This window comes from Rhinolophus hipposideros (genome assembly GCF_964194185.1).
Source record: "Rhinolophus hipposideros genome assembly, chromosome: 15".
In the NCBI taxonomy this organism is placed as follows: Eukaryota; Metazoa; Chordata; class Mammalia; order Chiroptera; family Rhinolophidae; genus Rhinolophus; species Rhinolophus hipposideros.
In genome coordinates, this window is record NC_138061.1 from 20,115,844 (window position 1) to 20,133,061 (window position 17,218).

Sequence of the window (17,218 nt, forward strand, 5' to 3'; positions counted from 1 at the left end):
AGCTCATTTCCTTCACTAGCCTCAAATATCAACTCCGTACTAAAGCTTTAACAAGACACTTAACCAAAGCTGAACCTCTTCACCCATAACACGTCCTATCACACTTTATTTTTCTTTTAGTACTTATCACTATCTACCATACTGTATATTTTTTATCTTATTTTTCAGTTCACACATTTTTATGTAAGCCTCATGAGATCCGGGATCTTCATTAATTTTTTTCACTACTGTATGCACAGTGCCTGGAACACAGTAGATGCGCAAGAAATAATTCTTGAATTAGAGAATCAGGATACAATCATGTTCATAGAGCTCAAAAGGAAGCAGTTAATCGGATTCACAAAAAACTAGGAAGCTGTTAGGAACTTGGAAAGCTTCTTTTTATGGATTTATAGGATTTTATACATGATCTTCTTTTCCTGGTTCTGTGTCATTTGTCCCCTCCTCTTTTCAGCCTCACTTTTTATTGATTCAGCATTGTGACCATTGAGTTCCCATTTTCTCAGTTCCAGCCAAGAACTCCACTAGATTCTCTCAACCCCATTCTCTTTCCAGAAGAAAGGATTTGATTGGCCAACATTGGGATAAAGCAGTCCCTCTTTGTGCCAATCAATGGTAGTCAAAAGAAAGAGGCCATGTAAGACAAAACAGGGTCAGTGGGGTTTATTCCTATGGATGTGGGGGAGAGAGGGTGCATTTCTTATATTTCAAGGTATTTTTTTTCAAACTCACACTTATACTATTCCATTAATATATAAAAATAGCAGCAAATACGGACAAGTTTAACAGGAAATAAAGATGGCTCTCTATAAAATGACTTTTTTTTTAAATAAACAGATCCCTCTCTTCCGTGTTATGAAAAAAAAAATGAAATTCTGTGTAGTCACACCCTGTGGGATTATAGTTAGAAGGAACCATAGCTATTACTGACAACACATTTTCAGTGCTTTAAGAAAGTGTTTTTCAAACTTTTATATATATGCTTCTTTTCATGTAATGCTCAGAAACTTCACAGACAACACACATGATATAGTCACAGTTGTATTAACTATTGATGGGAAAATAAATGACAACACGCTACTAAGACTAAAGTAACAAAGATTATTCATCAGGACCAAGTGGGGTTCATCCCCGGGACACAAGGATGGTTCAAAATCCACAAATCCATCAATGTGATACATCACATAAACAAAATAAAGGACTAAAATCATATGATTATATCAATTGATGCAGAAAAAGTATTTGACAACATACAACATCAATTTATGATTAAAACACTTAATAAAATAGGCATAGAAGGAAAATACCTTAACATAATAAAGGCCATATATGACAAACCCTCAGCTAATCACATAATTAATGGTGAAAAACTGAAGCCTTTGCTCTACGTTCAGGAACACGACAGGGCTGTCCCCTATCACTTCTGCTTTTCGATATAGTGTTGTAAGTCCTTGCCAGAGCCATCAGGCAAGATAAAGAAATAAAAGGCATCCAAATTGGGAATGAAGAAGTTAAAATATCACTCTTTGCAGATGACATGATGCTATATATAGAAAACCCTAAAGACTCCACCAAAAAGCTATTAGAAACAATCAACCAATACAGTAAAGTTGCTAGCTACAAAATCAACGTACAAAAGTCCATTGCAATCCTATATACTAACAATGAAATCTCAGAGAAAGAAATACAACAAACAATTCCCTTTGCAATTGCAGCAAAAATAATAAAATACCTAGGAATAAACTTAACCAAGGATGTGAAGGACCTATATGCTGAAAACTATAAGACATTTTTGATACAAATTGAAGAAGACACAAAGAAATGGAAAGACATTCCATGCTCATGGATTGGAAGAATCCACATAAAATGGCCATATTACCCAAAGCAATATACAGATTTAATGCAATCCCTATCAAAATCCCAATGGCATTTTTTAAAGAAATAGAACAAGAAATCATCAGATTTGTTTGGAATCACAAAAGACCCCAAATAGCCAAAGCAATCTTAAGTAAAAAGAACAATACTGGAGGTATAGCACTCCCTGACTTTAGATGTACTACAGGGCTACAATAATCAAAACAGCATGGTATTGGCAGAAAAACAGACACATAGACCAATGGAATAGAATTGAGAACCCAGAAATAAAACCACATAAATATGGACAGATAATTTTTGACAAAGAAGCTAAAAACATACAATGAAGGAAAGACAGCCTCTTCAAAATGGTGCTGGGAGAATTGGACACCCACGTGCAAAAGAATGAAACTGGACTGCTATCTGTCACCATGTACCAAAATTAATTCAAAATGGATCAAAGACTTAAGCATAAGACCTGACACAATAAACTGCATTGAAGAAAACATAGATACTAAACTTATAAACCTTGGGTTCAAAGAGTATTTTATGAATTTGACTCCAAAGGCAATTGAAGTAAAAGCTAAAATAAATGAATGGGACTATATGAAACTTAAAAGCTTCTGCACAGCAAAAGAAACCGTCGACAAAATAAAGAGGCAACCAACTGAATGGGAGAAGATTTTTGCAAACATTGCCTCTGATAAGTGGCTAATATCCAAAATATACAAGGAACTCATGCAAATCAACAACAAAAAAACAAACAACCCAATTGAAAAATGGGCAGAGGACCTGAAAAGACATTTCTCCAAAGAGGACATACAAATGGCAAATAGACATATGAAAAAAATGCTCCAAATCACTAATCATCAGAGAAATGCAAAAAAAAACCCACAATGAGATATCACCTCACCCCAGTCAGAATGGCTGTCATCAACAAGACAAATAGTAACAAGTGTTGGAGAGGCTGTGGAGAAAAAGGAACCCCCATACACTGTTGGTGGGAATGCAGACTGGTGCAGCCGTTATGGAAGGCAGTGTGGAGGTTCCTCAAAAAAAGTACGAATAGAATTACCATATGACCCAATAATCCCTCTCCTGGGTATCTACCCAAAAAATCTGAAAACATTTATACATAAAGACACGTGTGCTTCAATGTTCATTGCAGCTTTGTTTACAATGGCCAAGACATGGAAACAACCAAAACGTCCTTTGATAGATGAATGGATAAAGAAGTTGTGATATATACACAATGGAATACTATTTGGCAGTAAGAAAAGATGATATAGGAACATTTGTGACAACATGGATGGATCTTGAGAGTATAATGCTAAGTGAAATAAGTCAGACAAAAAAAGCAGAGAATCCCTATGATTTCATAGATATGTGGTATATAAACCAAAAGCAACAAAAAAATAAGACAAACAAATGAGAAACAAAATTCATAGACACAGACAATAGTTTAGTGGATACCAGAGGGTAAGGGGGGTGGGGGTGGGGGATGAGGGTAAAGGGGATCAAATATATGGTGATGGAAGGAGAACTGACTCTGGGTGGTGAACACACAATGGGATTTATAGATGATGTAATACAGAATTGTACACCTGAAATCTATGTAATTTTACTAACAAATGTCACCCCAATAAATTAAAAAAAAAATTATGAATAGAATTACCATATGACCCAGAAATCCCTCTCCTGGGTATCTACCCAAAAAATCTGAAAACATTTATCCTTAAAGACACCTGTGCTCCAATGTTCATTGCAGCTTTGTTTACGGTGGCCGAGACATGGAAACAACCAAAATGTCCTTCGATAGATGAATGGATAAAGAAGTTGTCGTATATATACACAATGGAATACTATTCAGCAGTAAGAAAAGATGATTCAGGAAAATTTATGACAACATGGATGGATCTTGAAAGTATAATGCTAAGCGAAATAAGTCAAACAGTAAAAGCAGAGAACTCTATGATTTCACTGATGTGTGGTATATAAACCAAAGAGAACAAGACAAACAAATGAAAAACAAAAACTCATAGACACAGACAATAGTTTAGTGGTTACCAGAGGGTAAAAGGGGTGGAGGTGGGAGATGAGGGTAAGGGGGATCAAATATATGGTGATGGAAGGAGAACTGACTCTGGGTAGTGAACACACAATGGGATTTATAGATGATGTAATACAGAATTGTACACCTGAAATCTATGTAATTTTACTGACAATTGTCACCCCAATAAACTTTAAAAAAAAGAAAAAAAAAGACTAGAGTAACAGCTTTAAAGAATTTTGTATTTCAGAAATCACAATAGTATCTATATACAGTGTAAAAATAATAGTACATGAATGTGAGACTTATTTCTTTTGTTAGCAGACATTGTTTTACAGATCTGTTATAATAGGTCTGCTAGTCCTCAGGGTCCATAGTCAATGAGTTGGGAACCACCAAGGCAATACCTACTACACTTTGACCTTCAAACAATTTGTTCACTCCCTCATTGAACCAATATATATTTATATGCTTCCTTTTTGCAGCATACTATGGTAGTGGTACACAAGATAGACGTGGTTTCTGCTCACCATGAATATATGTGATTTGCCACTATTGCTAATATTTCTAGGCCCTGGGATGGTAACTGTTGGAGCACTTACTGAGTAGCAAGCCCTATATTCATTTTATTTAATTATTCACAAATATATGTGACATGGAAACTATTATATAGATGAAGAAAGTGGGGCACAGAATTGTCCAGTGATTTGGCCACGTTTATAAAGGTCATAAGTGAGATAGCCAGAATTTAGATCTCAAGACTCAGGAGGGAAGCAGACAGTTATGTAAAGAGAATATTAAAATACAATGCGATATGCATTCGAATACAGGATTTGAAAAAAATTACAGGAGCTCATAGAATAGAGTGCCATTCAATAGATGGGGCAGGGGAAGCATGACATTTGGAGACAGAAGGGGGTTTGGGTCTCAGTCCTGCTATTACAATGAATATAACTTTCACCAATTACTCAACCTCTGAACTTTGTGTTTTCATCAGAAAAATGGAAATAGCACCATACACCTTTCTACATTGTTTTGTTAAGTACTTGACAAATGATAAACATTAAATATATGCCAGATACTATGTTTGCAAATTATAGGACTATATATGGAAGTTCTGGTGTGTAGTATAAACTCAATAATTGTTATTTCCACTCCTTATTGTTTGTCTTTTCTAATCACCTCTAAATGTGCAAAGGCAAAAATTGGGTGAAAAGCCTTGCCATCTATTTTAAGAGCATTTATTTCATTTTGGTGTCTCTGGGATGAAGAGAAGTTTTGATTCATTTCTGTGTTATGGCTGCCTTTAGTTCACTCGCATAACAGTCATAAATATAACTTTGGACGGGTGCCCTGGAGTCATAAGAAGTGAGAGGGTAATTTAAGGTCTTGACTACTCTGTTGGCAACAAAAACCTTAATTGGCAATCAATGTGTGTAAGGCCATTTAGGAGACAATGAATGAGCCTTACATGGACCTGGGCTACTGATCTGCTGGGGTCATAGAGAACTTGCTCTGAGAATCTGGTGTTAGAGCATGTTTTACAGTTCCTGTTCACCTGCTAAAAGGAGAGCTACATTTTTGCAGAATAGATAAATCATCCTGCCAACTGTGACATTGCCAACATCCCAATCTTTGTCACTTCTGACTAAAGGTGTGTGTTTGAACCCTGAAATGGGAGTTGAAGGGGCCTGGGTTCCAGGCTCAGCTCTGTGAGATTGGATAATTTAATGAACATCTCTGGGCTTTGTTTTCTCCCTTCCCAAATGGAGGTCATGTGTACTGAAACATACTTGATCTATGTTCGTTGAAAAAGCACAACAAATTAGGATGTTCATATGTGGACAACTTTCTGCATGTAGAAAATAGGCAGGACCTAAGCATACATTTATATTGGTATTTTCTTGTTAATAAAATTTCCCTGATTTTCTTTTTTTGGTCAAGGAAAGCTTCATTGTGGTGAGGAGGAAAGGAAGGGTTTATAAGCAAAGGAGATAGGTATAGCTTAGTATGAAAATCGTTTAAGTGTTAGGGAAAATGACAGGACGACACAGGATTTCAAAAAAACAGAGAATTTTTCTGACTTGTGTTGCTGTTTTTGATCCTATATGTAATTAACAGGCAAATATTCAAGGGACATTTCTAGGGCTCTAGGTTGGGTTGTAAGGAAGATAACAGATCTCTGTCCCTTATTCTCCTCAAGGGACTAACATTCTAGCCTAAAAAATAAAAAGAGCTGCCAACATAAACAAAGCATTTCTTCCATTGGGCACTGTATTCTCAAACCTGAAGTGGCATGGGCATTGAGTTCAGATGTAAGAGATATGGAGTGACTAGGGAAAAAGTCAGAGTGAAGCTAGGACATGGAAGAAAACTCAGTGTGATTCAACTTGTCAATAGGTGAAGAGAGAGAGCCTGCCTTCCAAGGTGAGGAGTAACGGGAGCCAAGAGGCACAATTTGATAATAATGGCTGGACTGAAAGTTCTTGTTAGAAAACAACAGACGATGAGATGAAAACGTAGATATCAGTCACCTTGGGGATGATTTTCAACATCAGATTAGAATAAAGTCAACTGGAAGTCAATGAAATTATTTGTGGTTGTGGCTAACGTGGATCAGCCCTAACTGTAAAGCAGTCAGTAGCATGGCCTTCAGCACTGACTCTCCCCTCCCCCCACTCTTTTCTTTGTTCTCCACTTCCATCTAGACAAGTCTGATAAACATGGCCAGAACTCGCCTTTAGAAGAATTTGAAAGTAGGCCATTTGCCATTGGCCATTCTACCAAGTCCATCAGATTTGTAGTGGCCTTATACTGTCTGGGGGCACCCTCATGGCACTGTCCCATGTCCCCATTCTTGCTTACCTGTTGAACTGCAACCAAACTTATCTGTCCTAAAGCTTCCACTCAACCTCCCACTCTGCGTTCTATGACTCTAGTTGGCTAAATTGATCAAATGATTGAGTTAATGGCTAGTAATGAATTCAAAACTGAGAATTAGACCTCTCACACTTTTCAGACACAAGATGTCAGGTTTGATTTCAGTCTTTAGAGGTCGTTTCTTTGCATAAATCCCAAGGAGTGAGCTGAATAGTGAGACATGCCAGGCAGGGCAGGAGGAAGTAAGGGAGTGTACTGTCTTCTAGCTTCACTTGCAGCTGAGTGACTGGTGATAGGCGCATGCTGTAGACTCAGCTTGGCAATCTTTCCCACACCTGTCTACCTATCAAAAACACTACTCTCTTTCAAAGGTCAACTAAAATGTCACCACCCCTGAAAAGCTTTCTTCAACCCCCCATAAAAGAGAAACACTAAATACTAATTGACTGCTTGTTCTCCTGACCATTTTCAATGCAACTGTTTCTCCCATTACCTTCAATTTACAAATGAGAAAACTGAGGTTTAGAGCAGTTCAGGATTGCTCAAAGTTACAGAACTAGTAAGTGGTTAGAAACATAAGGTCAACACTCTTACAAACCACTCATCCACTAAAATTTTATTTTTTGTTCCTCTGTGCCCCCTTAAACATTTTGTTTGTGCCTTTATTATAATAACCACTAGCATAGTCTGCCTGGTACTATGATAAAGTGTATACTCCACAGTCTGCCTCAATAAATTATAAATCCCTTGAGTTTAAGGGCCATATCTTATTCATTGTTTCATTACCTATAGCACCTAGTACGTTCCTGATGAGAATAATGTGCATAATAAATTTTATTTGAATTATAGAAAACAAATCAGAAGAAAATGTGACAAAAATGTCCTTAAAGTTATTGTTATTTTAAAAAATATTTTCTACTTTTACCTGCTGTGTGTGTTTGTGTATATTTATGTGAAGTTCAAGGAAAACTTATCAGCCTAAGTTCACGCTGAAAGCCTATTATTTTACCTCTTGTGAATGGTGTAGAGGTGGAACATATAGCAGAACTGGGTACTGGAAGCCACTTTATTATTTTACAAAGGAAAAACAAAACAAACCTGAAATATCTATGGGCTATATCCATGGAACTCTCAGAGAACAAAGCCAATGAAATCTCTAATGTGCATTCCTAACAAAATCCCTTCCTCATTTATTATTTAGTATAAATTGTACAGTAATGATTTTCTTAGATTTCTTCCTCCTGGCTTTAGCTTTTAGATTAAAAGAAAAAAAATGTATTTCATCCCAGGCTCTAGTAGTTCTCAGCGAGTGGTAGGGATTTTAGAGGAATTTTAGCTTTCCCTTCTCTTTCTCTAGGGGTTAAGGACTATGCAGATAGGTTTTTTTCATGATCTAAACACTCCCTGATCCAGGATCAAGAGAGTGGTGCCCTTCTTCAAAACTCAGTGAAGAAAAAGACCTTGAAAGAATGTCTCAGGTATTCCGTTGATCCCAATTCAGACAGACACCATTTTCTAGGATCAAACCCTGAGCTAGACTCTATTTTGCAGCCTCTCAGCTGGATGCTAAGGTTATTCCACGACATTCTTCAGCTGGGAAAGTTGCTCTGAACCAGTTTCTAGTAGTATAACCCCCCCTACATCTCCCAGGAGCTCTCTGACTTATCTCCTCATCTCTTAACTTTTTTATAGCACTATGGCCAGCACATTGTAGGTTCTCAGACCAGTTGGGGCAACACTTTATTTTTCTTAAATAGGTAAAAGATGCACCAAATGTGTGTCACCTTCCAGAGATAGTAAAAGAAAGGCCAAAATCGTGTTTTTAGTTATTATGATGACACTCTGCCTCTGTCCAATTCAGGATCCATGTAATCCTTGACTCATAAGTATCACAGGCTAATACACAATTGGGAGCTAGTTTAATGTACAGGATCTGACGTCAGACAACTTGGATAAAATCCTCGCTCTGCAGTACATTAACTCTAACATTTGAAAAGTTCCCTGACCTCATGATGTCTACTTTTATAAAATGGGAATAGGACAATGCCTGCTTTGTGCAGCTGTTATGGGGATTAAATGGAATGATGACTATAAAGCACTTAGCATACTACTTGTTATATAAATTTGAGTCGTCTCATAGCGTTTTCATTATAATAGTAAAGCTCTTCCCATCACCATGGTAAAGTGAAAAGGCAGAACGGCCTGGATTCAGTTCCTCAAATCAGATGTGTGGGTTCGGGCAAGTTCACTAGTACCTCACAACCTCAGTTTTTTATCTTCTCATCTGTAAAATTAGGCTAATAATAGTAATTACTTAATTGGGCACTTGTAAGCATTAAGTACTAATGCAAGTAAAACCTTTAGCACTGAGTCTGACTATAGCAAAGCACTTAATAAATATCATCATTAAAGTGTTTTGGTATTATTAGGAATATGAGTATTATTATTATTATTATTGCTAATATTATTATCAGCACATCATCAGTCAATTATATGCTTTCTGGAACAAGAACAGTCTTCTCTGGAGCATATATCTCTGGCTTTCCTTAACCATCCACGTGGTTTCAGCCAATGCAAATGCTGAGCTTCTAAAGCAGCAAACCAGGTGGCACGATTTTGCCACTGGGAAAAAGATGCCAGTGTGCCAGCAGCATGGCCAGCCATTTGACTAAGAAGAATATTTTTATGGAAAATCACAACTGTGCTTCTCAGTCCTGAGATTTGTCTCCACACCCTACTCTGCTCCCTTCCTCTTCCTGTCTCTCCCTGAGTACATAGGTATTCATTATTAATAGGAACTTTGCTCCTAGGTTTGAACAATCCCTATTTGTCTTTCCTCCCACAACTTTTCAGTGTATCTTCGTTTCTCTCCCTAATTGAGTTTTGTTGGGAAGCACAGTTATCCCACTCTGACTACAATTAAACAAGGTAGACGTCCCTTGTTTCTTACATATATTTAGAATTAGAGAGGAAAGAGAGCTTTGTACTAACTCTCTCTTTTTTCCTCATGTTCTATTAGTTCCTCAACAGACATGCCTTATAGCCCTCACTCCCAGTGTGCATACCCACATATATAAATCTCGTTTCTCAAATACCCTCTTCCCTGATGCTGTGACAATATGTTCTTCTGCTTTATCTCCTGCCTCGTTGGCTGCTCCTTCTCAGTCTCTTTTGTGAACTCCTCCTTCCCATCCTTATGAGAGATGCTCTACTTTCTTCTTCACAAATGTATGCCTCCTCCAGGGCTCCCTGTGCCCAGGAATGGGTTCACCCATTGTCTTAACCCAGTAACGTGGGCAGCATCGTTGAATTCTTAGTTTTCTTCGGCACAAATGGAAACACCCTGCTGCCCCAAAAATCACTAAGTTCTGTTGATATCTCTGCCTTATCATTTCTTGAATCCATACACATTTTTTCCCCATACTTCCATTAACCTAGTTCAGGCAACCATATCACTTTCTTGAATTAACTGCAATAGCTTCTTAATTTGTCCCCCTATTGCTCAACGTGCTCCATATCCTTCAAATTGATTCTTCTTAGTATAGCTAAGATGTTCTTTCTAGAATGTAAGTATGATCACATCAGACCAACACTTCAAATCTGTCAACCCTTTCCTTACCTCTCTAATCTTCATCTCTCACCAAACTCAAGCTTCTTATTCTCGCCATAATAGATGGTGTCCTGGTCGCAGCGTGCTAGGATCATCTGTTTCCATACATGCTCTTTGCTCTTCTTTTAAAATCTCCCTTTCCTCACTTTCACATACAACATAATTCACTTCTCCTCCTGTGAACTCGGGTGGAGAAGTTGCTTCCTCCAGAAAGCCTTCCCCATACACTCAAGTTCGGATCAGATAACATTCTTTGTACTCACTGACTTGTCCTATGAGATAATTCATCTACATTGTAATTGCTGATTGACTTTCTGTCTTCTTCACTATGTAATTATTTACAATCAACAGGCAAAGAGGAACCACATCTTCATATTCATATATAGGTTACCAGCATTGACTGGCTCCTGCTCAGTAAAGGAGGGAAGAGGGAAGAAAAAGAAATGGTAGACGAAATGTAACATAACCTCACAAATAAGATGAAGAGAAGGGTGCTGTAACAACTTTCTACCAAAGAAATAATTTATTGCTATCTAAGTGAGTTTTATGCCTGGAAATTCACAGCTGCTTCATTTATTTTATCACTGCCATGTTTTGATTTTTTTTTTTCGTTCTTATATTTAATTGCTTACTGACTTCTATACTCCTAACAAATAATATTTGCAGTTGAATAAAGTTGAAATTCCACGCATACCTATAAACAATATTAAATGTTTTTTTTGGTGTTATTTTTTATTTATAGAAAATAACAGGAGCATTATTGGTATTTGATGCTTTTCTGAAAACAACAGCACTGGTCAAATTCTGAACCAAATGTTCCAATTATCCTGTGCTTATGTCTCAAAAAGCACTAACTCCTACCTGTTAAGTTGCAATTTTATCCTATTAACATAATTTTCTTAACTTTGAATCACTGTGTCTCTAGTCCCTCATTACAAAATCGGGAAAGAAAAATGCACCTAACAACCCTCAGACAACAAAAGGAAGTAGAATTCAGCCATCCTTCAGAAATTGAATTACCAAAAAGATGATCACTGACCCAAGTGAGGTGCTTCAGTGTGTTTAATTGGGAAAAGGTTATGACTAAAAATGACAACCCTGATGATGATGGTCGTGATGACAGTGACAAGGATAATCAACATTTTGTAAGCTTCTGTACAAGATCTTACATTTAAATTCACGAACTCATCCTAGAAAAAGTTCTACATACCTCATTGCTGAATAGCACTACGGTCACTTTCAAAGTCCTCCCCTTGGGAAGCTATGAGTATGTCGTATGTCTGGAAGGTTGATAAGCCCTTGTACATGGATCATCTTATGTACTAATTCTAGTAAGCCCAAAGGATAGATACTATTACTATATCAATTCTATTTTACAGGTGAGAAAACTGAGATGGAAAATGCTCTCAGATTTGGAGAGGTCCTGCAGTTAATTGAATGGGAAGGCCAGGATTCAAATTCAGTCTATTGAACACAAAAGACCCTGTGCTTACCCTCATGCAAAGGAAATCCCAGCAAAGTGAAAGCAATGGCACTAGGCCTTACAGTCTTCTATTTAGGTTTCCCCAGCTTAGCAGGCAGTCCTATTACATTGGTGTAAAACTAACTGCGGTTTTTGCAATTGTTTTTAACCTTTCAAATGGCAATTACTTTTGCACCAACCTAATACTTCCTAGTTTGCTAATTTGGCTCACTACTAGACTTCCTTATGAGACTTCAGCTCTAGGGAGATCTAAGAAAGAAATGAGCAGTTTCCACCCATTGTCTGTCTTATTTCAAAACTTAGGACCTTCATTTAAAAATCCAAACACAATTTTTCAAAACTTACTTTACCAGATGCTAAGTGTAGCATATGATAAATATTGTCTTTTAAAATATAAATACTTAGGTATAATTTAATTTTACATACAAATTTTTAATCTGTATCAGTAACGTCATAATTTCACATCAGTCTTCTACAAATCATGTAACCTCTGTGTGCTTTCATCTTCTAATTTATATAACAGAATAACACTATTATCAAACTCATTGGGTTATTGTAAATGTTAACATATATAACCTAAGTGAAGCAGTTAACACAGTGCCTGGAACATAGTAGGCAATCAATAAAGACCAACTATTGTTATTATTAGACTTTACAGACTAGAAACTCCTTGACAATTTATCCTACATGGACTCAAACACTTTACAAGCTGCTTTCAAAGCTAGAGAGCACCTTGGTGATATAATTCCTTTTGATGGTTTATCATATATCTCAACAAGCCACAACCAAATGTTTCCCTAGAAGATTTTTAAGTTTAAATAAAGAATAAGTCTGGCTTTGCTTTCCTAGTTTCTAATTAACTGTAAAGGTCTACTGTTCCTTCTGACGACCTTGCTTATTCCCCCACATAACAGAGAACAGAAAGCTACATATAGATAAGCTTCTACAACCACAGCATGAATTATGTGACAATTTTTAGAACTTGGGTTCTGAGTCATTTCTTTTTTTTTTCTTTTTACATTTTTTATGCCTAATCTGCCATAGGGTACATGTCGATTTCTTATGTTTAGTGTGCGTAAGACACACGTGCACACACAGAAATACATGTGCGTGGCTTCTGCTTTTTTGGACACCTGTAGGAGCTAGAGTGTGTCAAAGCTACAGACAGGCTGGGTCCTGGCTTTAACTATTTTCATGAAAAATTTTCATATTTCTCATGTTACTAGTAGTTGTGGACAGTGTGCTAGAAGAGGAAGGGACGTGAGCTACTATCAGACTGAACCAGTAAAAAGCTCATGCTCAGAGCTCCCCAGCATCGTTTTACCTGCAGCATTGATAAAAGAGGCTACGTGTTCCAGATGGCTCCACTCTTTTGTGGGGTGTTTAGTCAAACTGGATACATGAGTCACCATGTGGAGAGTTGCTAGGATCTACAGTTGACTTTGTATGAGAGATAAGTATCGAAATGAATCTTGGATGTGTTCATCTAGTGATGTGGGGACTTTTGTTACTGTAATGTAATTTATTCTGTCTGGACTAAAATGAAGAATATCAGCCTTATAGTTTACAAATCCTAAAGCATGAGACTGTTTCTTCCAATAGTTTTGGCAAAATCTTGAATGGTATTCTTATAGGCCCATTTGATCCTGAACCATCACCATGACCACTGAGATTGAATAATCTGATTGGATAGTCCTATGTCCTGACCCACACTGTAGAGGGAAAAGAAAGGAACAGAATATATCCAGCATCATTACCTGGGCTTAAAAGGGCTACTATGGAATTATGGAAAGATAGTTCTGCAAAGCATGCTATATTTACACACTGGAGCACAAATAGTTGCTGACATTCAGTAATCTTGTATAATAACAATGTTGTTGAGAGAAATAATAATACATTTGCTTTTCCTAAAGTGCTTAAGTGACAGTGTAGTTTTTACTTTTGTTGTAATCAAACACTTTTCCTAAAGACCATGATGTGTATCTTTTGTCTGCCTATGCCCACGTATAATGAACAGACAGTGTAGTGTACACATAGCTGGCTGGTATCTTCTGCCCCCTCATCACTCAGCTTGAGAATCCTACTCTGGGCCAATCAACGGCTTACACTAGAGATTCAGAGAGTTCTAGAGCTGCCATTCCATGGGCAAAGGGAAAATGCATTTGGATTTAGCAAAGAGCAAATCTCAGGTTTGGAGAAGCTTTTTGTCATTTTTTTTGGGGGGGGATAGGTGGTAAGGGAAGTTATTGCCTGGTGAAAAACATACAAGTTTTAAAAAAAAGCCAATTTCACTAGAATTGCTTAGAACCTCAACTGTGGTGAACTGTGGATGAGAATACTTTAAATTATACTGTTAACATTATAGGGGCTTCCTTAGAAGCAGCAGTGACCCTGAGGGGACTGAAAATTTGGACTAAAAGCCTTGATGTAGTTCATAAAATTGGATTCAGATGAAAAGTCTAATGTGGGGCCACTTGAATATAACACAAAGAACTTGTCCCTGAATTCAGGAAAAATGGCAGAGGGAACATGTTAGACTCAGCAAGAGCCAGGGCTACAGGTGGGGGAGGGCAAAATGAGCATACTTTGTTTTGGTTATGTTTGCTTTTCTCCTTAGTAAAGAGTAGAAGGTGGACGGCTTGATGCCTGAGGTAACACAGTGTGTTTCATCAATTCAGAAATGGTCATTTGATCCTATTTCAAATACGAACATCTCAAAAATCAGGGTCAAATCTTACAGTTTCTATAAGCCTGGAAGGTAACAAAGTACTGGTTGTCACTGCCTGGGTATATACAAACATGATTTTAACTTCTGATGGCATGACTAGACCCCTTGACATTTCAGTCAAGAGACCGTTTAAGGATCAATTTGAAAAGGAATATATTGTTCTGGTCCTTCCAACAACCTGTTATTGTGTGAAAACCTTCCATTGTCACTGGTAATGCACCAGTTACAGAGCTTACCAGTCAGGTATTAGCAGCAAAGAAAAAATCTGGAAGATAATAGTGGAACACTGTTAGTTAACACTTAATGGCATGAAGCTAAATATTACACAGAAAAAAAATATATAGATATTGGTAACTTGGAGTCCAATAGTGATTCCGGGAGACTGACAGAAAGCTGGGAAAAAATGGACAGAATTGCACAATGAGCTAATTTTGCTATTGTTAACTGAAATGTTAATAACTAAAGAGGAAGACACGTGTCTGAAGTTTACAATGTTTAATGATTTTGATAAAAATTGGAAACTCAGCTCTTAAAGGTTATCTCACTGGCAATTCTGAGCTGCAGAGCCCTTGAGATAAATAATTTCATGTGTTCGGTTATTTCCACAGTGAATAGGGCAGCATTCTATCATTTACAAAATGTCTCTTAGGACAGAGTGATTGGAATAACTAAATCTTTACATAATAGAAAAATAAAAACCTTTAAATATATAGTGGACCAATGGGAAAATTAATTTAAAATGTTTTAACATATCCCTGCCTTAGTAAACAGTGTAAATGGATCATAATTTCACTTTGCACTGATGAAAGCATCATTTATTATGCACATATATTATTGTACATCCAGGAGACGTCAACAAAATGGCGGTGTGAGGTGAGCCTCTGTAAATCTCCCCTGGAATTTACAACTAATCAAACAACAATAACTGCACAAAGGACTCCCTGCACAGCAGACAAGCAAGACAAAGAGGCCCACTACTGAATTCACCTAAAGGTGGGCAAATTGCATGAGCAGGGAAGGAGGGAAGGGAGAAGAGCGGAGACGGAGCCGAACGGGCGCAGGACGCAGACCTAGCTCAGTGCTCCGTGTTTGCTGCATCCCAGAACTACCGCAGCTACGGGAAAGGGAAGAACTCGGACTGGTAGGGCTCCGCTTATGGCCCACAGGGCTGAGGGGGCAGCATATAACACGGCTGAAACCTACACTCACAGCAGAGACCACAGAGAAAAGACTGAGGGAAGAAGGTTGAAAACGGTGGTTAAAGCCCTCACTGCCAAGCAGAGAAGCAGTGCCTTAAGGCACTGACACTAGCCGCCTCCTCCCTACCCTCCCAGAGCTCAGCCCGCCCCTACCTGTCCGGTGCTAGAAGTGGAACAGTAGCAGTGTCAGATCACAAGAACAGAATATTTGCTGTTCTGAGAACTGTGAACCACAGACACAGATTCGCAGCCCAACTAGTTCCGGCAAATGGGAGGGTGTTGTGGAAACAGGACCAGCTGTAGTGGTGGTCGCCGCCATTGCTCTGGGCCATCTCTCACAACTCACCCCGGCCCTGGCCCCACCTATCTGGGCGGATCCCTGCAGGAGTAAACAGAACTGCTGAAACATACGGGCTCTGAATCTGGTACAGAAAGAGCTTTGGAACTTCAAAAGCTCTCCGCATACCCACATGGACACTGCGCTTGTGACCCAGGTGAACTATCAACAGAGGAGAAGCCCATTTCCCAGGGAATCCCCCCATTGTGTGAGAAGCTGGAATAGTGCAGAGAAAACATAGCACTACCGTGTGTGAGAGAAAAAAAGGCTGCAGTAGGAGAGAAAATAAAACATTCTACCAACAAGTACTGGAAAACAAAAGAAAGACCTCTTCTTATCAACCTGTTGCAGAAGCCAGTCCTGTAGATGTCTAGGAAGAGAAATAATAAATCAGTAATTGCCATGAATAACCAAGGCAACAAGACAGCTCAGAAAGAAAGTAAAAAGTCTCCAGAAAATGAACTTAAAGATATGGCAATATGTGACTTAAATGACAGAGAATTCAAGATTGCAGTTCTGAAAAAACTCAACAAGATGCAAGAAAACACAGAAAGGCTGTTTAATGAACTCAGAAACATAATCGAAGGACAACATGAGCATTTTACAAAAGAGATTGAAATTTTGAAACAAAACCAAATAGAATTTCTGGAGATTAAGAACTCAATAGAAGAAATTAAGAATGAAATCACCAGCTTAGGTAGTAGAGTTGACCAGATGGAGGAAAGAATCAGTGACATCGAAGATAGAAACCTGGAAATCACACAGATGGAAGAAGAGACTTGAGACTTCAAAGAAATGAAAGAACTCTACAAAAACTTTCTGACTCTATCAGAAAGAGCAATATAAGAATAATGGGCATACCAGAAGAAGAAGAAAGAGAGAAGGGAACAGAGAATATATTCAAACAAATTGTTGATGAGAACTTCCCAAACTTGTGGACAGAACTGGATCCTCGAATCCAAGAAGCAAATAGAACACCTAATTACCTCAATCCCAACAGGCCTACTCCAAGGCACATTGTATTGAAGCTGTCTAAAATCAACGACAAAGAAAGAATCCTCAAGGCAGCCAGGGAAA